This window comes from Schistocerca cancellata, chromosome 8 (genome assembly GCF_023864275.1).
Source record: "Schistocerca cancellata isolate TAMUIC-IGC-003103 chromosome 8, iqSchCanc2.1, whole genome shotgun sequence".
In the NCBI taxonomy this organism is placed as follows: Eukaryota; Metazoa; Arthropoda; class Insecta; order Orthoptera; family Acrididae; genus Schistocerca; species Schistocerca cancellata.
The window spans coordinates 376,226,258-376,247,809 of NC_064633.1; the positions used below are offsets into that span (position 1 = coordinate 376,226,258).

The window sequence follows — 21,552 nt, forward strand, 5'->3', positions numbered from 1 at the left end:
CATGACAGACGACTTTGCGGCTAAAAACTGGAAGTCGTGGGCTAGAGCCCATGACTGCGTCTTGTGCCCTGTAGGCACCGCTCGGCAATACCAGTACTGGAGGAGCAGTATGAAATGCAGAAGTCGTCTGCATACAGAGGTGAGACAGACAGCCCTACAGCTCCTGCCAGACCATTAATGGCCACTAAAAATAGAGATACAATCAATACAGAGCCCTGCGGGACCTCATTGTCCTGGACATGGGGGGACTATGGGAGGCACCAACTTGGTCATGGAAAGTACGGAGCGACAGGAAATTTTGGATAAAAATCTGGAGTGGGCCCCGGAGACCCCACTCATATAATGTGGCAAGGATATGAAGTCGCCAGGTCGTGTTGTAAGCTTCTCGTAAATAAAAAAAAGATGGCAACCAGGTGTCGGCACGTTGAAAAGGCTGTTTGGATGGCAGACTCGAGGGAAACTAGATTATCAATGGTAGAGCGACCCTGGTGGAAATCGCCCAGGCATGGAGTCAGTAAGCCACGTGACTCCAGGAGCCAACAAAACTGTCAACTTACCATACATTCTAACAGCTTACAAAGAACATTGGTGAGGCTGATGGGCTGGTAGCTATCCACATCAAGTGGGTTTTTACCGGGTTTGAGCACTGGAATCATGGTGCTCTCCCGCCACTGCGATGGAAAGATGCCATCACTCCAAATCCGGCTGAAGATGATGAGAAGATGTCGCTTGTAGTCGGATGAGAAATGTTTAATCATCTGACTGTGAATCCAGTCTGGCCCAGGAGCTGTGTCTCGGCAACATGCAAGGACACTGAGGAGCTCCCACTCTGTAAATGGAGCATTATAGTGCTAACTGTGACGTTCAGTGAACGAGAGGGCTTTCCTTTCTATTGAGGGACAATTCTCTGACATGGAGGCTCAAGTATAGTGCTCAGCAAAGTGCTCGGCAACTGCATTTGCGTTGGTAGATAACACACCACTGATGTTAATGCCAGTAACACCTGACAGGGTTTGGTAACCACAAACACATCTGATCTTCGTCCAGACTTGGGAAGGTGATGTATGGCACCCAATGGTCGAGACGTACCTCTCCCAGCACTCCTGTTTCCGTCTTTTTATAAGTTGGCAAATGCTGGCACGGAGCCATTTAAAAGCTATTAGGTGCTCTAGGGAAGGGTGCCACTTATGTTGCTGTAGAGCCCGTTGACCCTCTCAGCGATTTCCGGCGACCACCAAAGTACTGACTTTCGCCGGGGGGACCCTAAAGAACAAGGGATTGTGTTTTCTGTCACAGAAATGATCGTTCTAGTGACTTGCTCAACTACCACATCAACATTGACAGCAGAGGTAAAAGCTTCCCAGTTTGCCTTGTTTAAAGCCCATCTTGGTAGATGTCTGGGGGAATGGTACTGGGGGAGTGACAGGAAGATGGGAAACTGGTCACTACCACATAAGTCATCATGGGCTCTCCAGCAGACAGATGGGAGAAGTTCTGGGCTGCAGAGGGATAAATCAATGGCCGTTTAAGTGCCACGAACCACACTGAAATGTGTGGGGCCCCAGTATTTAAGAGGCAGAGGTCGAGTTGAGACAGTAAAGTTTACACATCTCTACCTTGGCCAGTAAGCACAGTGCCACCCCACAAGGGGTTATGGGCGTTAAAATCTCCCAAAAGTAGGAAAGGTTTATGGAGTTGATGAATCAGTGCAGCCAATGCATTCAGGGTTCTGCACCACCTGGACAAAGATATACGTTGCAGACAGTTATTTTCTGTGTCGACCTTATCCTGACAGCCACAGCTACAAGAGGGGTTTGAAGGGGCACAGGTTCACTGCATACTGAGTTCAGGACATACACACAATCTCCACCTGACACTCTAATATAGTCGCTACGGTTCTTGCAATATCCCCTGTAGCCTGTGAAAGGCAGGGGTTCGCATTGCCGGGAACCAGGTTTCCTGGAGGGCAATGCAGAAAGCAGGTGTAAAGCTTAACAGCTGCCATAGCTCAGCCAGGTGGTGGAAAAAACCGAAGCAATTCCACTGGATGATGATGTTACCGTGAGGCCGGTAAGGCATGAAGCATGCAAGGAGGCAGGTTATGCCTCAGGGTCACTTGCTGCCACCGACTGAGTATTTGTATATATTCCTATTGTGGACGAGGCATCAGTGAGATCCAGGTCCTCAGGGAACACTGAGATCTCCACTTCATCCACAGGTGCAGAACTAGTAGGGGAGAGGTGGTGTTGGTGCCACTGGACGGTCCTCTTTCTTAGCAGACTTCTTTGTTTGCTTGCCCTCTCGCTTCTCTTTAGGAGCTTGCTGGGAGGACTTCTATGAAGTAGCTTCAGACATGGAGGAAGACCATGAAGCTCTTTGTCCAGCAGCTTTTGGCTTCTTTAGACACTGGCGAGTGTCTGATGTGGCATTAGTGCAGACCTTGGGAGAAGGGGTGCCAAGGGACCCCTCCCACACAAGAGGAGCTGGAGGAGCCTGTTGCTTCTCTGGCTGGGGTGAGGGGACCGATGTCCCCTGCATTTGGGGGAGGGGGGCGCTTGCTACCAAAGTAAATACTTCGGGAGCAACAGAAGGAGATTTTCCCGCTACCACCAAACGGGCGGATGCATTCTGGAGGCCCAGAGGGCCCACTGTTCATGGCATAGAATTTGGTACGACTGGTACTGTAGCTGCAGCGTATGTGGAAGTCAACTGAACAGGGTGTAATAGTTCAAATTTACATTTAGCCTCTTGGTAAGTGAACTGGTTCAGGGTCTTGTACGCCATGATTTTCCCCTCCTTCTGGAGTACCGTGCAGTCTGGCGAGCAGGGGGAGTGCTGCTCTCCACTGTTGATATAAGAGGGAGGAGGCTCACAGGGAGTATCTGGATGCAGTGGACATCCACAGTCTTGACATGTGGTGTTGGAAGTGCAGTGGGAAGACATGTGCCTGAATTTCTGCATAGGGGGAGGGGCATACGGTTTAATGTTACAGCAGTGATCCATCACCTTGACCTTTTCAGGCAATGAATCACCCTCAAATGCCAAGATGAAGGCACCGGTAGTAACCCTGTTGTCTTTGGGTACCCTGTAAACGTGCCAGATGAAATGAACACCCCGCCATTCTAGATTGGCGCGGAGCTCGTCGTCAGGCTGCAAGAGGAGGTCACAATGGAAAATAATCCCCTGGACCCTGTTGAGGCTTTTATTGGGAGTGGCGAAAACAGGAATATCACCCAGTCCAAGTGAGCAACCCTTGGGATTGGCTGTTGAGGCTTTTATGGGGAGTGACGAAAACAGGAATATCACCCAGTCCAAGTGAGCAACCCCTGAGATTGGGCTGGGGATGCTATCTGAATCAAGACTGCACCGCTTCTCATCTTGGAAAGCGCTGTCACTTCCAAAAACTGATCCTCAAGATGTTCAATAAAAAATTGAGGCTTCATAGGTAGAAACGAGAACCCGTCCATTCTGCAACAGACTAAATACCGAGGCAAATATGGCTCTCTTCCTTCTGTAGCCCTACATTCCTCCCATGGTGTAGCGAGGGAGGGAAACGGTTTAGGGTTTTATATGTCAGCATTGTACTCGATCTTGCCCTTCTTAGAGACTGCTGGTGCCTTACTGTCACCAGCAAGAGATGACTTAGTCCACTTCATTGTGGGTCATCCGCCCTGATGCCACCCACTCCGATCAGGGGCTCGCACCACCCAGCCACAGCAACGGCCACCTGGCATGATGGCCGTTGCCGGGAGTCCTGATGTCCCAGGAAGACAGGCATCTACTCCTTGGCATACATGGGAAGTTTACAGCTCAAGCATCAGCAGTGCGATCCCTGTGTTGTCAGGGGGCTACGGCCAAATGGGTACATGACGGCCCCACCACAATGGACTGGCTACCATGCTGGATATTTGGCGCAGAGAAATCCAGTACTGTCATGGGGGCGAAAGAGGACAGGAGACAACAGACATAGACGACATATACCGGAAAGTGTCCTTGCTCAAATAATTGAATTGTAGATGTAGATGCAAAGCCATGACAAGAGGTTCAGGAGATCGAATCTAAGGGCACTATGGATAACTCGTGCGCCACATAAGGCGTCCTTCCCCATATGGCCCGCACTTCTGTAGAATTTGGAAAGTGGCAGGTCAAACCATAAAATGGTACCTGAACTTATAGGGTTGAAAAGTGTGAGACTCCTCCTAGCCACCTCTTACAACAAGCAGGGATACCTCAGGCCTATTCTAACCCCAGGACCCACAGGGGGAGGCTAGCAAAAGCTCAAGAAGAATTTAAGAGAAGGAAACTTAAGAAAATTGCGCATTTCCAACAGAATTATTATAATAATAATTTTGTTTGGAAAATGGAGCAAGTTTCAATAAGCAACTTCCAAAATTTAAACTTGTAGAGGATGTACATCCAACATATTTCTTAATATGTATTTGCTAAGTCATTGCTAATGGTGGGTTGACACTAAGTAGACATTTAGAAAATGTTTGCTCACTTTTGCATAGATACCATTACAGGCAGAAAGTTTCGTTGCACAAATTCCACCCCGGAACATTGAAAGAGTGGCAACAGGAAGGGCATCCAGCCAATCTGCAAGATTACCAATGGCAGATCCAATAATAAGCATGCCAACATTGTGAAGGGATGGGATAAAGGTGGGCACAGGGGGGGGGGGGGGGCGGCAGAGGAGGAGGAGGAGGAGGAGAAGAAGAAGAAGAAGCAGGAGGAGGAGGAGGAGGAGGAGAAGGAGAAGAAGAAGAAGAAGAAGAAGAAAAGCTATTGAGCTATGACTGGCTAACAGATAACGAGGCATTATTAATTAGATTTCAAAAGAAAAACAGTCATATGGAAAATAGATAATAAGGAATGTACTTCACCTTTCCGAAACAATTTATCAATGCTCAAAGAAGAAAAGTTAGAGCCTGCCTTTACAAGTTTCTATTGATATCATTGTAGTAGATTAACTAGGTTTAGTTTAACAAGAATTATTGGGAAGTATTATACCAAAATCTTAAAACTCATGTTGCGGGGTGTCGATGGTCGAACCCGAGACTCCAGATGGCCGAGCCAAAGCCGGGACCCAACGCGTCATATTTAGTCAGGAGACCGAGCAAGTTCAATAGTGTTAAGGGGCAGTGCAGAATGATACAGCGGTATTCGGAAGTATTCCTTTATTCACATAATTTATAGTACTACGAGGGGTGCAACATAGTGTCGACGTGCCGCCCGCAGCACTGTTCCGCAAGTCCAGCTGGCTCAGCAACTCCTAGTATGCCAACACCACTTCTCTGTGATCAAGGCTGCTTAGCTGGGAGTCAACCGCGCTCCCACTGGTTGCCGCCCGCCAATGCTTCACGTCTTGCGTCGCGCACATAGCTGCCCGCGATTCCGGAGACTGTTACAGTCCCTGGGCCCCACTGCCCTCAACCCCATTTGGCCTGCTCTGTCCCACAGTGGGACAAAGGTGGTTGTACTGGTCACCCATGGCCCTCGGCCACTGCTGCTCCTAGGACAGGACTGGACTCAAACCCATGCCCTCCTGGATGCGGTGCCACAACTTGCCGCTAGTGGTGCTTGCCAGATGGCAATACCCACCGCCATCTCTGGCGCCACTGCAGCACTGCCACACCTCCCACAGCATACGCCTTGCCCGGATGCCGGTAAGCCAGGTGGGAAGCAATCGTAGCCTGTCCCGGACCCACTGCAGTCTGCTGTCACTGCCCTCGTTCAGGCAGACCGTGCAATCTCCAAGTACCAGGCTGCCGTTCCCTCCTGCCCTGGTGTTGTGTCGCCAGAGGCGGAATACAGCCCAAACAAGTACATAGAGACAAAGTACAGGTTTACACAGAATATTTACAACATCACTGCCAGACTGGCCCCTAGACCAGCACAGGTCCAACCCGACTCTCGACTGACCTGGCACCACGCCTGACTATTTATACTGCTTTTCCCCTCACTTCTGGCATAGTGTCAGAGAGAGGTAGAAACTTTGGCACGGTTAAATTCCCATACGTTAGCCACTTACACACCGCCACTCCCGGCTCTGGTCTACTGCCTCGTCTCATACATCGCAATAACTTTAAGCAACGCTGCAGTTCCCTGCCTCGCTGTTGCTTCATTCCAAACAAACTGTATGTGCAACATGGCACTGCAGCTCCGCGCCATGTTTACCCTGCCTGGCCAACTGGCTGCTGACTATTACCACACACTGCCAGCAGCCTCAGATAATTGCCCAACCATGCCTTTACTGAATTTTTAACAAAATTCCCCTTCCTACGACTAAGACTAATACTAGCGCAGAACACCGCCTTCCTTTCAACAAGATTCGTCCCAAATCGAAATATAACAGCCATGGCCTGTGGCTGTGTAAACATACCTTGTTCACAAAACTTATATGCTACAGACTAAAACTAACGAGAACATAAAAACATTATTGCTACCCCAATACACTGTTTACACTGGTTACCCATGCCATAGGCACCTGATGTGTTGGCACCTCCTCTACTGGTGCACGTTTCCACACTCTCCACAAAGGTATACTCAAGAAAAACAGAAAAACAGCACACCCTGTGGCTGAAATGCTCACTGTCAATATTCTGTTGGTGCCACGACGCTGTAATGTTCAAACGTGTTCCAATACTTTATTAACTGTGATAGATCCTTCCTGTGTATTGATAAAGGAATGCAATGTTCCCAAAAACTCTGGATTTAATGTGGAGTTTAAATACGTCAGAGTCTGCATTGGTAATATCTCCAGAACCCCTTCCAGATAAATCAACATTCCCAGTGACAAAGTTAAAGCTGTTTCACCCGTACGTGATGCTGCAAGATGGAAATCCTTCCCCACAATTTCACAAACCATACCATTTATAATTATTCCACTCTCTCGCAGTTGCAACCTCCTTATTTTATCCCTCTCTGATTGGTATAACAAGTGACTACCACCCATATCGGCATAAATACTGAATATAACCAATGCCTGCCTACCCTCTGGATGTACGAATGTGTCGATAACACCCCTTTCTCACAATCTGAGCCATTCGTAATCCCCAGGAACAATCCAACTCTGCATGTACTACTATCCAAAAATACTGGTCGATTAGGGCAAATCATCACTCATCACTGCGAAGAAAAGGAACGACCATGCTTGCACCACCTCTCTTCCACTACAAGTTACTACAACATCGTATGACAGCCTCAAAAATTCCCGATAGCTCACTCCGCCCCTATCGAACTCTTTGAAAATAGTCTCCCCCATACAATGACAAAACTAAAACAACAAACAAGAAAACGCAACTATTATCTGACCCACCTTTTTTAAAAAAAACGCAAATCATCCCTTGATCCAAAAACACAAAATGTAAACATGCCATACAATATTACACATACAATAATTTACTGCCTCCGTGACCGTAACACATACATAACGTTATGCGACCGCTGTTGTCCCTCCGCCGCAACCTCCTTCTTCCGTTTGCTTTGCCTAGCCTCTGCAATCGGGTCAGTTCCTTGTAATTGAGGTGATCCCTACACCGTTTCTTTAAAAGGCTTTACTATACTTATGTGGATAACGGAATTTTTTGTTGGCAGCTGCACTTTAACATTTACAGGCCAAATCATCTCCACAGCCTGGTATGGTCCGTGGTACTTCGTCAAGAATTTCTTCGTCTTTCCCTTAGGTGTACATGGATTCGTGATCAGTACCCATTGACCTACCCTGTACTGTGGTAAAGGTCCCAACCACAGCTAGAAACCGCGAAAAGTGATCAATTACAGTTAAAACGTAATGATTCCCTGCCGGTTTTTTGTTATATGGCCCGCAGATATGTAGCCCGATAAACTCGAAAAGTTTTGAAGCCTCTGGTAACCGTTGCTGCGGAATTCTTGCACGCGTCAAATCTGCTCGCTGGGCACACGGTACACAGTTTGCTACATATTGTTCCACATCCCTTCTCCGAATGCGCCGTCAAAATCTTTCTGCTACTCGTCTTTCCGTTGCTCGACGACCCCCATGCCCTGAAAGCACATGATCATGGGCCTGCTTTAAGACTTCCTCTTGCAAACTCTATGGTACCACTACCCATGGTCCACACCTGGTAACTCTACATAACAAAGTTCCCTCCACATTGAAATGTGGTTGAGATCTGAAACCCTGGCACTCCTCATCCTCTGCTTGTTCACTTTGCCATTCTGCGACACTCTTACCTATTACTTCTAATGCGTCTAACTTGTGACTTAATGCATCTGCATTCCTGTGTTTCTTCCCTGGCTTATGAATTATTTCAAAGTCAAACTCACTTAATTTTAGAGCCCACCATGTTAACCGACTATAAGGATCCTTGAGTCCCAGTAACTGTCTCAACGCTGCATGATCTGTCATGGCCTTAAACTTCCTACCATAAATGTAACAACCAAAATATGTTACTCCATATATTACAGCCAACATCTTTTCTGTTATGGAATAATTCCGCTCTGCCCTATTTAACTGTCTGGAAGCATATGCCACCAGATGCTCCTGTCCCTTTACCATTTGCCCCAGAACACATCCTACCGCGCCATTTGAAGCGTCACATGATAAGATGAATTCTTCTTCAAAATTCGAAAACACCAAAACCAGACCAGAAACTAATCTCATTTTTAATCCATCGAAAGCCTGCCGACATCCCTCCGTCCACTGAAATTTAACCCCTTTCTTTAAAAGCTATGTTAACGGCTTGGCTATTTTAGCAAAATCCTTTACAAATTTACGATAATATGAACATAACCCAATATACGATTGTAATTGCTTCGTTGTACATGGTGTCGGAAACCTTGCAGAACTAGCACGCCTGAAAGAAAGTATATTGCGGAGACATGGCTTAGCCACAGCCTGGGGGATGTTTCCAGAATGAGATTTTCACTCTGCAGCGGAGTGTGCGCTGATATGGCTGTGGCTAAGCCATGTCTCCGCAATATCCTTTCTTTCAGGAGTGCTAGTTCTGCAAGGTTCGCAGGAGAGCTTCTGTAAAGTTTGGAAGGTAGGAGACGAGGTACTGGCATAAGTAAAGCTGTGAGTACCGGGCGTGAGTCATACTACGGTAGCTCAGTTGGTAGAGCACTTGCTCGCAAAAGGCAAAGGTCCCGAGTTCGAGTCTCGGTTGGGCACACAGTTTTAATCTGCCAGGAAGTTTCATATCAGCGCACACTCCGCTGCAGAGTGAAAATCTCATTCTAGTCCCGTCCTCGTTTAACGGCTGATGTCGCCGAGGCCCGAGCCCCCCCCCCCCCCCCCCCCCCCCCCCCCCCCCGAACTTTTACTCCTGCAGTTCACTGCCCGGTGACCCATTTTCCCACATGAGCAATACCACAACTGTAACTGACAATGCCTCCTAATATGCCCTACCTGGCCACAACCAAAACACTTAATTTCCGCTGCCTGAACTTTGTGCTCGACCCTTTGCTTCGTTGCATAATCTACCTCCTCTAAGTATGTGGCAATCCTTAGAGCCACCGCAAGATCACTGGGATTCTCCATTCTCACCCAACGTGACATCTCTGGCGGTACTCCCCACAAAAACACATATAACACCCTGCTCTCTGCTTCCTGTAACAGCACTCTATTTACCTCCCCATTCAGTGACAGTACGAACATTTGTGCATTCAGCTTTCGAATCCTGTCTGAGAAAACTTCCACAGTCTCATTTCTTCTCATAACTAACGCACTTAATTTTTCCTGAAAAAACCTGGTACTACTCTGTTTTTGGTACTTCGGGCGTAACCCAGCCTCAAGCTATGTAAACGTCCCCACATTGTTCAACGTTTCATGGAACAGTACATACGACTTGGCATCCCCTATCAGGTGTAACTTCGCCATCTCAACATTACAACATCCAGCCACCCACTGGCCTCAGCCATTATGATAATGTCATTAAGGAATACCGACACATCCTCCATTGTTTTACCTGAAAAGGGGTTAATCAATGCCACGATAGCCAAGTCAAACAGTCTATGACACCCCCCGACCTGCAATTTACTTTCACCCAACGTCTCTTCCCCTACTTGCAATGCCTCAAATCTCCCCGTTAATTCTTCATATTTTTCTTTGTCCCTCATCCTTGCCTTCGACAATACCTCAATTTGCTCAGTTAGAGCAGTTACAGCTTCCGCTCTAGTCACTGCCGCAGCCTCCGCTGCTTGCCGCGTTTCCACCATTCTTGCTTACACCTCTACTGTTCGTATTAATTCCACTCTGCTACTCCTAAAACTTAGTTCTTGCAGCAAATCATCGTCCATCTACATTCTGAACAATTGCGTGCCAAATGTCCAAATCTGTTACAAATAAAACAACTCTTTGGCACCCACTTTGTGGTGGTGGTGGTTAGTGTTTAACATCCCGTCGACAACGAGGTCATTAGAGACGGAGCGCAAGCTCGGGTTAGGGAAGGATTGGGAACAAAATCGGCCGTGCCCTTTCAAAGGAACCATCCCGGCATTTGCCTGAAACGATGTAGGGAAATCACGGAAAACCTAAATCAGGATAGCTGGAGACAGGATTGAACCGTCGTCCTCCCGAATGTGAGTCCAGCGTGCTAACCACTGCGCCACCTCGCTCGGTACCCACTTTGTGCATGGTAATCCGTGGCATGATAAATTACAAAAATTACATCGCTTAGGTGCTATATCATTATGTCCCCCATTTCCCCTGAATTTAGATAAATCTACAGGCGCCTCCGGCCGTACAAAAGACACCTTCAAAAAGTCCATCATAATTGACACTTAACTCCTTAAAACACAAAAGAATGACACATAAAACAATAAATCAAATGTCACTCACCCATCCCCATCGTGCTCGTGCGCAGGTGACAGTCCTACTTTCCTCCCTATACTGGTATGTACGAACACTTCCCGAATGACAAGACGTAACAAGAAGTGTACGACCATCCGTCACAAATGCAAACACCTCAACTACCCCTCTGCACAGGCACACCTCAACACCACTTGCTCAAAATAAGATGTGGGAGTGGAAATCTGGCGTCAGCGTTGTAACCGGCACCACTTCTGACACCACTGATGCGGTGTGTCGATGGTCAAACCCGAGAATCCAGATCGCCGAGCTGAAGCTGGGACCCACCTTGCCATATTTTGCCAGGAGACCAAGCAAGTTCAATAGCGTCAAGGGGCAGTGCAGAGTGATACACCGGTATTCGCAAGTATTCCTTTATTCACATAATTTATAGTACTACAATGGGTGCAATGTAGTGTCGGGGTGCCGCCCGCAGTATTGTTCCGCGAGTCCAGCCTGCTCAGCAACTGCTGGTATGCCGACCCCGCTGCTCCGTCGTCGAGGCCGCTCAGCTGGGAATCGGCCATTCCCATACGTCAGCCACTTGCACACTGCCACTCCCGGCTCTGGCGTACTACCTCGCCTCTTACATCGCAATAACTGAAGGCAATGCTGCAGTTCCCTGCCTCGCTGTTGCTTCATTCCATACAAATCATATGTGCAATACGCTCCGTGCCATGTTTACCCTTTCTGGCCTACTGGCTGCCAACTATTACCACACACTGCCAGCGGCCCCAGACTTCATCACCCAACTGTGCTTTTACTGAATTTTTAACAAAATTGCCCTTTCCTACGACTAATACGAGCGCAGCACTCAGGTGTATTGATAAAAGCACGTAGTCAAATAGCTAATATTTTATTAGGACACACAATCATATTTTCTGGTAAAAAGGTATAATTAAACAGTACGCCTGTAATTTAAAATAAAGGAATATATAACTTTCGTCTGTAAACTATATCCTATACCTATGAACCTTCAAATTGCTGATAGAGAAGAAATCCAATACTATGGTTGATAATGATATTAAAGAACATAGGCTTAGTGTATATAATAATCCATTGCTAGTAGTGAAGAAACCTGCAAATGTTGTTTTCCTGGTTTTGGATGCCCAAACACTGAACAGACATCTAGAAACTGAAAGAGATGGACCTATAGCTATAGAAGAATTGTCAATTTAAGGACGCAGAATTCTTAAGCTCAATGGACCTAAAATTGGTTAATGGCAAGTAGCATTAGCCTAAGAATGAAGATCATATAACAAGGTTCTTACCAATTTAAAATATTATCATTTCGCTTGAACATCTCAGCAGCAGTTTTTATTTGAACTCTGGACAAACCCTGGGAAATGTATTGGTACAAGATTTAACAACGTACGTACATGATTGACTTCTAGTTTTTAAGTCTTGGGAAGATCATTTTAAGTTGTTAATATGAACACTGAGACAATCAGAAGACAAGTAACAACAATAAAACTTTCCAAATCAGATTTTGGGAGACAAAAGTATAAATTTTTAGACCATGTAACCTGGTCCAGAAAGATAAGAGCTATGACTGTTGTGAACCAAACAATATGGAATGATTATGATTGTTTTTAGATTTGGCTGGTTTTTTTACACAAGACTTTTAATTGGACAAGCCATGAATGATTCACGATTATTAAACCTCTTGCAACAAAAGGCTAAGTGGGAGACACACACACACACACACACACACACACACACACACACACACACACACGCGCGCGCGCGCACATGCGCGCGCCTGCAGGACCGCTATCATCAGCCACTCCAACCAGTCAATAACTGTGTCATGTCAAACGAAGTAGAAATCCAGAGTGGAACGGGGAAGGAGAGCAGGATACAGCTGGTGACATGAAGTCAGTGCTGCCTGGCAGAGTGTGCAGGGATTAAATTGAGGCAAGACAAGCCTTCCAGGTGCAGCATTGGGAGGATCTGGGGGAGGGAGCGGGGAGGGGGTTTGGGACGTGGAGCCAAAAAGGAGAGAAGCAGAGAAGGGAGAAGACCAACGGATGAATTGGCAAAGAACAGCAGCAATGAGAGTGAGGGGATGTGAATTGGGAGGATATGATAGGACGGTGGAGGCAGAAAGTGTATGGTAGAGATGATGTGACTGTAGGTTACATAGGTTGAGGCCAGGATGATTTTGGGGCAAAGAATTTGCTGTAAGGATAGCTCCCATCCACACAGGCAAGAAAAGCTGGTGGTGGAGTGGAGGAGCCACAGGATGGTCCACTTTGCTCTTGTCCACAGTTTGGCGGTGACCATTCATCCAGATGGATAGCTTGTTGGTATGATGTGCACATCACATAAAGAATTCTGGTGATTTTATCAGTTGACTTCGGTCACTACAACTGCAAAGTAGTGATTTATTGGTCAGTTTGGATGTGGTTTCACTGTTTACAAAGGTGCGTCTGGTGGACTCACTACACCTCATTGGCAATATGTTTGGTGCAGACATTACAGCGTTGTTTGAGCACACTCTCTCCTCTACATATTTTATATTTAACAACGAATTTTACGAACAATCTGATGGTGTCGCCATGGGGAGTCCTTTGTCTCCCCTGGTGGCCAATCTTTTTATGGAGGACTTTGAGGAGAGAGCACTCGACTCTGCCACTTTTAAACCGACAGTATTTTGGCGGTACGTTGACGACACTTTTATAGTGTGGTCTCATGGTCTAGACCGTCTCCAAGAATTTTTACGTCACATGAACTCCGTACATGAAAACATAAAATTTACCATGGAGATAGAGAGAGATGGTTGTCTGCCATTTTTAGACGTCTTGGTACGACGGAAGAGTGATGGCACACTTGGTCACTCGGTGTACAGAAAGCCCACTCATACAGACCTGTATCTACAAGCTACTAGTTGCCACCATCCAGCACAAACAATGGGCGTTCTAAAAACCTTGGTCCACCTTGCCCATACTATCTCTGACGCCGACAGTCTTCAAGAGGAACTGGAACACCTGCAAAAAGTATTTTTGAAAAATGGCTTTTAACCTAGGCAAGTGAACAGAGTGATGAAGACCTACAAACAACGGAACAAGGAAGAGGAAGAGGCCTTCAGGTCGACTGTTTATCTACCATTTATTGGGAATATTTCTTCACAGATAGGCAGAATATTGAGAAAGTATCAAGTGAGAGTCATCTTTCGCCCTCCTTCCAAAATTTCATCACTGGTGGGATCCGTTAAAGACGACCTGGGCCTGCGTAAACCAGGTGTTTACAAAATTCCGTGTGAATGCGGCAAATCATATATAGGGCAAACAACACGAACTGTGCAGGAACGCATTGTGGAACACCAATGGCATACTCGCCTTCTCCAACCCACCAAGTCCGCAATCGCCAAACATTGTATTTCCACAGACCATTCCATGAATTACGACGACACAAAAATTTTGGCCCATACATCAAACTTTTGGAGCTCGATTATCAATGAATCTGTGGAAATAAGATTGTCTGACAACGAGACTCTCATCAATCGAGATAGCGGTTATCAGCTGAACTCTGCTTGGAATCCTGTTATAGAGAAACTTCGTAGTCGATGTAGTTATCTGCGTAAAGATGGAAATCGACCTGACACCGATACGCCAGGCTTTCGCAGTGGAGGGCGCGAGGCGCAGCGCACGGAGCCGTTATGAACACGCACGCTGAGCAGCGCATACGCAATGTCACCTCAGAAGGCTTTAAATAGCGGAGCTCAGCGCGTACTCGCCAGTACTACTACAGTGGCATTCACCTGAAGATGGCCAGAAGACTCTGCGCCGAAATATCGTGGCAGGAAGTTACTGATATCCGGCAGTTCTCCCGTGTTTTTATGGAACAGCTTGTTGGTAGTCACACCAATATGAAAAGCTGTGTGATGATTGCAGTAGAGCTGATATATGACATGGCTGCTTTCACAAGTGGCTTGGCCTCTGATGGCGTAGGATAAACCTGTGACAGGACTGGAATAGCAAGTGCTGGGTAGGGGGGATTTGACAAGTTTTACACCTACATCTTCCACAGTGATACGATTCCTGTTGCAAGGGGTTGGGATTAGGAGTGGCACAGGACTGGGACACTGCAGAGGTTAAGTGGGACATGGAACACCACTTTAGGAAGGGTGGGAAGGATCTTGGGTAGGATGTCCCTCATTTCAGGGCATAATGATTGATAAAACCTTGGCAGCCTTAACTTGCTGCTACGTAGTCCCTGCACGCTCTGCCAGGCAGTACTCACTTCTCCTCTACCCCCATCTGCACACTGCTAACCCTCCCCCTTCCTGCCCCACTCCAGATTGTTGCTTCCATTAAATGCGACACAGCTGCATTCTGGCCAGAGTGGCTACAGATAGCAGACGCACACGCCTGCCATATTTATCGTGTGTGTGTGTGTGTGTGTGTGTGTGTGTGTGTGTGTGTGTGTGGTCCTTTCGGAAGAAGGCTTCTTCCAAAAGCTCAATGAGTAACCGTGGTTTTGTTGTGCCTGTCTGCAACTCAATGTGTCATCTTCACAGTGACTAGCAAACTATCTATTTCATAATATCGTAAAGGTCCATTTAATGTAGTTTCTGATGCACTTTTATGAATACAATTCGGTATGAATAATGAGGGTAGAACTGGAGGTCCTTTGCCACATTTATCATTAATTTTATGTCAAGAAGTTATTGTAATAACAGAGTAAGTGTGTTAGCTCTAAAAACAAAAGAATGTTTAAGATGTGAATGAATACTTTGATCCTATAATTACATCTTGGAACCAAGGGATATTTGTCTCAAAAGATAAAGTTAAGGGGTTGTTACTGGATGAGACTTTATTTTGGAGAGTAGATCACAGTTCAAAGCACTATTTGTATTTCTAATACAGCAGTTAATGATCTCATGTGGTATTTACATCAAGGCTTTGGACATTTCGGATTGTGGAAGTGCATTAGATACACAGTTAAGTTTAACTATTTTAAAAATTTAAGTACAAAACTGAAAGAAATTTTACAAAGATATTATTTGTGTCAGAGAGTCAAGGAAGGCAGCAACACTTTAAATTTCAAGTTGTACCCTATAATACAAAAAGCACTGGATGGTTTGACAGTCGTTCCTCCCCCCCCACCCCCCCCCCCCCCACCCCCCCACCAAAATGTAAAGTGATAAGACATTTTTTGTAGCAAACTGATTGACAACAGCATTACCGAATTGGCAACACCTGTTCTAACCCAATCACCAAAGTTAAGAATGCCGGACTCAGAAAGTACTTGGATGGGTGCCGTTAGCTCAGGGTCACGCATGTCACTGAAGCAGTGTCCAATTGAAAGACTTGCACAACAACCATCACCACCACTAATTGGTCAAAACACATCAAATTATATCCAGCCACAGAACTGAATCATTTAAAAGCTTCTTTTATGGGTGTTGGCAAATCTAGAAGGTTACTTGTAAGTGGATAATGGTACACAGTTTATAAGCAATAACTAATGGATTTTTATTTTGGGAAGGATAATGTCACATTAGAATTTCTAAATACCATCTGCAATCGAATCTATCTAAAGAGTAATAACTGAAATTGGACAACTATATCATACCTATTGTTGCTGTTGACATTCTACCTGGGCACAGCTGATATCTGAAACCTAAGTTACTTGAAAGTAATTACCTTATTTATCTACTGGACTTTCACAAGTGGATCTATTATACAACAGATGGCCAATTGCAGTATCCTCAGCTTTTATATGCTAAGCCAAAACACACAGTGTTATATGGATGTTTCAGATTGTTCCAAAGACTTTGATGATTTCAAAGGTTCTATGTATAGCCAATTCAGAACAAGAACAACATATAACTAGTTCACCTTTGTTTAATTTATCATTTTTTTCTATCAAATTGGTCCAAGAGTTTACAAATAATTGAAAGTGATTGCAAAATGTCATTGTCGTCTTCTGACCAAACACTGGTTTGATGCATCTCTTTGCACTAATCAAACCTGTGCAGGTCTCTTCAACTCTGCATAATTACTGCAACATCTATCCACTTTAATATCCTTATTGTAGTCAAGCCTTGGTTTACCTCTACATATTTTATACCCCCCACCACATGATATGCGGTGTTACCTTTCTTAAATCAATTCACAAAGATGCTGCCTATTATTTCTGCAGAAACCAAATTCATCTTCCTTCAGTTCAACTTCTACCTGTCATTCCATTTGTCTGTAGACAATCTGTGTTAGTATTTTATGGAACTGATGATTTGGTAATACTCATACCTGTCAGCACCTGCTTTCTTTGGTATTCACATTACTGCATTCTTCCTCAAGTCGGAGGGTATTCTGTCCATCTCTTATATCCATAAACCAGGTGGAACAGTTAAGTTATGGTTGATTCTCCAGAATTTTAACTTGGGATTTGGATTGAGACCTTAAGATTTTCCTGCTACTAGACAAGTGACACATCAGAGAAGCCAAACAAATCTGACTAGTTTTTGTATGTTCACAGAGAAACTGTATTCATGAATAAAGTGGCAACTGCATTCCCCTGTTTAGTTTCAATCAAGACTAGAATTTGTAATGGTGGTGTTAATAAATAGTTTATGTGCAAGTCTGAACTGCTTTTTTTCTACAAATTTTTCTGAACAAATGATGGTATAGTGTTAACTTTCTATCTACAATGCTCACAACAAGCTTTTCTAAGCATATTTTTCCTGAGATTATGTAGTGACATATGATTGTGTTGATGAACATAAAGAGATATTTTATATGTTGTGAGAAAAAGGAATAATAGATGACTAAAAACCTATTAAACAACGCAAGTTATAAAATGGAGTAAAAAATTGGTTGAAACTTGTAAAAAAAGATTTACCTACACATTAATTGTGTTCTGTTTTGGCTATTTTACAGTATTCTGAAAGCAAAGTAAGTTATAACTTATCTAAAAATGACAATGTTCGCCAAAATCATAAAAGTAAAGAAAAAAAGATACCCCTTGTCTCAGTTAAAACCATTAAACCTTTACACGAGTAAAGGATTTTCTTGCTTAGATTTTCATTCAAAAGCTAACAACAAGAAACTACGAAATCATTTATTTAACAGTTATTTTCAGAAGCGGAATGAGAACAATCTGCGATGTGGGATGGAAAATGAAATGGTCACTGAAATTTATTATTATTTATTGTACATACAAACACTTGCATTAGAAAATTAACAATGACAGAATGCAAAGAGGATGGTGGTCATGATGAAGAAGAAGAAAACGTAACCCAAACTGTTAGCAGTAAGTTTATGGGATAAGAAGACAAAACAAGATTTCGGCTCATAAATGACCTATGACAGCGAAAAATAAATTTCATCAGATTCACAAGATCAATGTAAATTTTCTGTAATTTTGTAACATTGATGATGCCTCTCATTCACTGGCAGTGAAGGATATCCAGTTAAAAGGGTGATTGTGACTTCGAGGAAACAACATTTCTAACAGGTTGTTTTTTGTACAAGTTTGCTTGAAGGTCTGGCCAGGCTTTCTATTTAGGGGAGAAGGGTACTAAATTGTGGGTTGTTCTGGGAGGGGGGAGCTTTAAAAAGAATTGAGAAAGTGCAGCAGAGAACCACAAATTGCTGCCTCAATGAAAAAGAAACTAGAAAAATCTCTCCAAGAATATTTTCTTTTTAATGACAAGGAGAGCTGGCTGTGATAATACTGATAACAACTAGCTATTCTAGTATGTGGCAGAAGACAATTCAGGCACAAAACAAGAACCTTACAATGCTGGAAATGTGAAAGAATTTTAAGGAAAAACCAAAGGCATTACAAAAGAGCTGTGAAGTCATTGCTGTAAAGAAGTAACTAAAGTTACAGCAATTTCAGGTTTCAGGAACTCCAGTAACAAAGAACCAGGTAACTGAAACAACACATCTGTGGCTTGGAGTCCAAGCAGAAAGTGTTTCAGTTGTGGTGTCAGCACCCTTATCTTTCACACGTCTCTCATTCTCTCTCCTCGAGTTATTTTTCTCTGTTCAGTCCATTTAGTTCATGATCTTTTGGAACTTTATTCTCTGGCTGTATTACACAGTAGTTTCCTGTATAGTAGGAGAATGTGGACTGGCAGAAAATGAAAAGGAATTCAACAACATAAATTATACTATATGTCCATGATACAAAAATCTGGAGAATAAATCAACTCTCTACTTAGAGTCACATACAAGATATTGCCAGTATGTATACTTTAAAGAACACAAGCACAGCTTGAACAATAAATCAGTTAATATCAAGTTGGGCTTCGGCCTGGGTGGTCATGTTCAGAACAGATCTTAAACCTAATAACACTACCACACGCGCCATCACCAACTAAAGCATCTCAGGCCGGAATGCACCATCATGTGGGATGCAAGCAGCAATCTGGGGAAGGGAAAGGGGAAGTAGTTTATGGGCTAGGAGAGAGACGATTGCTGTCTGGTGGAGTGTGCAGGGACTAGACTCCAACATGTGCAGTGCCAGGAAGTTGTGGGGCAGGGAGGTGGGGAAAAAAAGGAACACAAAACATGAGGGGGGGGGAGACAGTTGGATGCATTAGCAGAGAGCTGCAAATAAATAGGATGGGAGACGAGAATGAGGAGCAGATGATAGGACATAGGGGGTGGAAACTGTTGGGTGGAGAGTGTGGGGACAGTATGTTATGGTAGGTTGAAGCCAGGATAATTACGAGAGTGAAGAATGTGTTTTAAGGGTAGCTCCTATCTGTGCAGTTCAGGAAAGCTGGTGGTGAAGGGAAGAATCCAGATGGCTCAGGTAGTGAAGCAGCCATTGAAATCAAGTATGTTATGTTCAGCTCCATGTTGTGCCACAGGTTGGTCCACTTCGCTCTTGGCCACATTTTGGCGGTGGCTGTTCATCCCTGTGGACACATAGTTGGCCGACATACCAGCTGGTTTGTACAAGAGAATGGCAGCATGATTGGTCACAGGTTTGTTTAATCCATGGGAATGTGTCACAGAGATACTGAAGGAACTGAACTGGCAGACTCTTGAAGACAGATGCAAATTATCCCGAGAAAGTCTGTTAGCGAAGTTTCAAGAACTGGCTTTAAATGATGACTGTAGGCATATACTCAACAATCTATGTATCGGTCACATATGGATAGTGAGGATAAGATTAGAATAATTACTGCATGCAGAGGCATTCAAACAATCATACTTCCTGTGGCCCATGTATGAATGGAACAAGAATAAAGTCTAATAACTGGTACAGTGTGATGTACCCTCTGCCATGCACCTCATGTTGGTTTGCAGAGTATACATGTAGATGTAGATTTTGTTCATCCAAGTTGAGAAGGCTTCCAGACAATTCGGTTTTAACCATTTCCTATCAACGCTTCAATGATGTCACAAAAAAAAAGGTTGTCAGTCAACCGAGTAATAGGACTTCTTGAAGTCAGTGAAAATGCATATGACTGGGCTGGTTTGATTGCCTTATATTTCAGTAGTGTTTTTAGGTTGAAGATCTGTTTTGAATGAGTGCCCTGGTCAAAAGCCCATCAGATATTCACCAATCTATTGTTCAAGCTGTGCTCGTCTTCTCTAAAGCAAACGCACTGACAATATCTTGCATGTGACTTGAAGGACGAAGTATTAATTATTCTCTAGATTTGTTATGTATTACAGACATATAGTACAATTTATGTATCTTTTGGAGTGAGAGCACAAGATACTGTTGTTGATGATCCATCTATCACATGGGGACATTAAGCTTTTTAGCTCCCAAGGTGCTATTTGGGAGGAGGAGGCTATGAGTCTCCACTGAGTTTCAACCTATGTCTTTCAATCAACAACAAACAACATAAACACAATATCACAGTAAGCACAGACACAAATTACAGCCGCTTTACACTCAACAGATACACTTAAAGGCCCCTGTAAATGATCAAACATTTTGTCAAACTTAACTACGCTTGCCAAATATTTGACTGTGTAAGATTCCGTTTGATGTGTTTGTCAAGCATACATCGTTTGCTTGTTTTGTTTTGGTTTAGAGCGCAAAAACAACTAGGGTCATACAGGCCCAATTCAGATCTGTAAAACACGAAGACAAAGAGAGGAGTTAAAAACAACTACATGTTAATCCCAACTGATGGAAGAGAACACAGCTAAAATAAGGGACATGTAGAAAATGTCTGCAAAATACATCATAAGGAAACGGAGGACTTGAACTAAAAATTAAATGTCCTTTGATATATTGCTATGATGGATAAAAAGTACACCATGATCAACAGCCCACATATCATTCACTAAAACAGCCGATTACTCAGACGACAAACACAAACGAGAACATAAGTAATTTTATATATATATATATATATATATGGTTATAATAGAAGGAAACATTCCACGAAGGAAAAATATACCTAAAAACAAAGACGATGTGACTTACCAAATGAAAGTGCTGGCAGGTCGACAGACACACAAACGAACACAAACATACACACAAAATTCTGGCTTTCGCAACCAACGGTTGCCTCGTCAGGAAAGAGGGAAGGAGAAGGAAAGACAAAAGGATTGGGTTTTAAGGGAGAGGGTAAGGAGTCATTCCAATCCCGGGAGCGGATAGACTTACCTTAGGGGGAAAAAAGGACAGGTTTACACTCGCACACACACACATATCCATCCATGGTCTGTGTATGTGTGGATGGATATGTGTGTGTGTGCGAGTGTAAACCTGTCCTTTTTTCCCCCTAAGGTAAGTCT

The 21,552-nt window shown here is 44.3% G+C and overlaps 1 protein-coding gene across 2 annotated transcripts in view; it reads right to left on the reverse strand.

The window, feature by feature from the left end:
• LOC126094779 (uncharacterized) overlaps positions 1–21,552 on the reverse strand; it is a 130,443-nt gene that overhangs the window by 84,483 nt on the left and 24,408 nt on the right. Inside the window, exon 2 of one of the 2 annotated variants that reach the window (XM_049909336.1) lies at positions 13,699–13,818. The exons of the other annotated variant lie outside the window; for it this stretch is intronic. The gene's annotated coding sequence lies outside the window, so the exon portion shown is untranslated. The remainder of the gene's footprint in view (positions 1–13,698; positions 13,819–21,552) is intronic. 2 annotated transcript variants of the gene reach the window in all.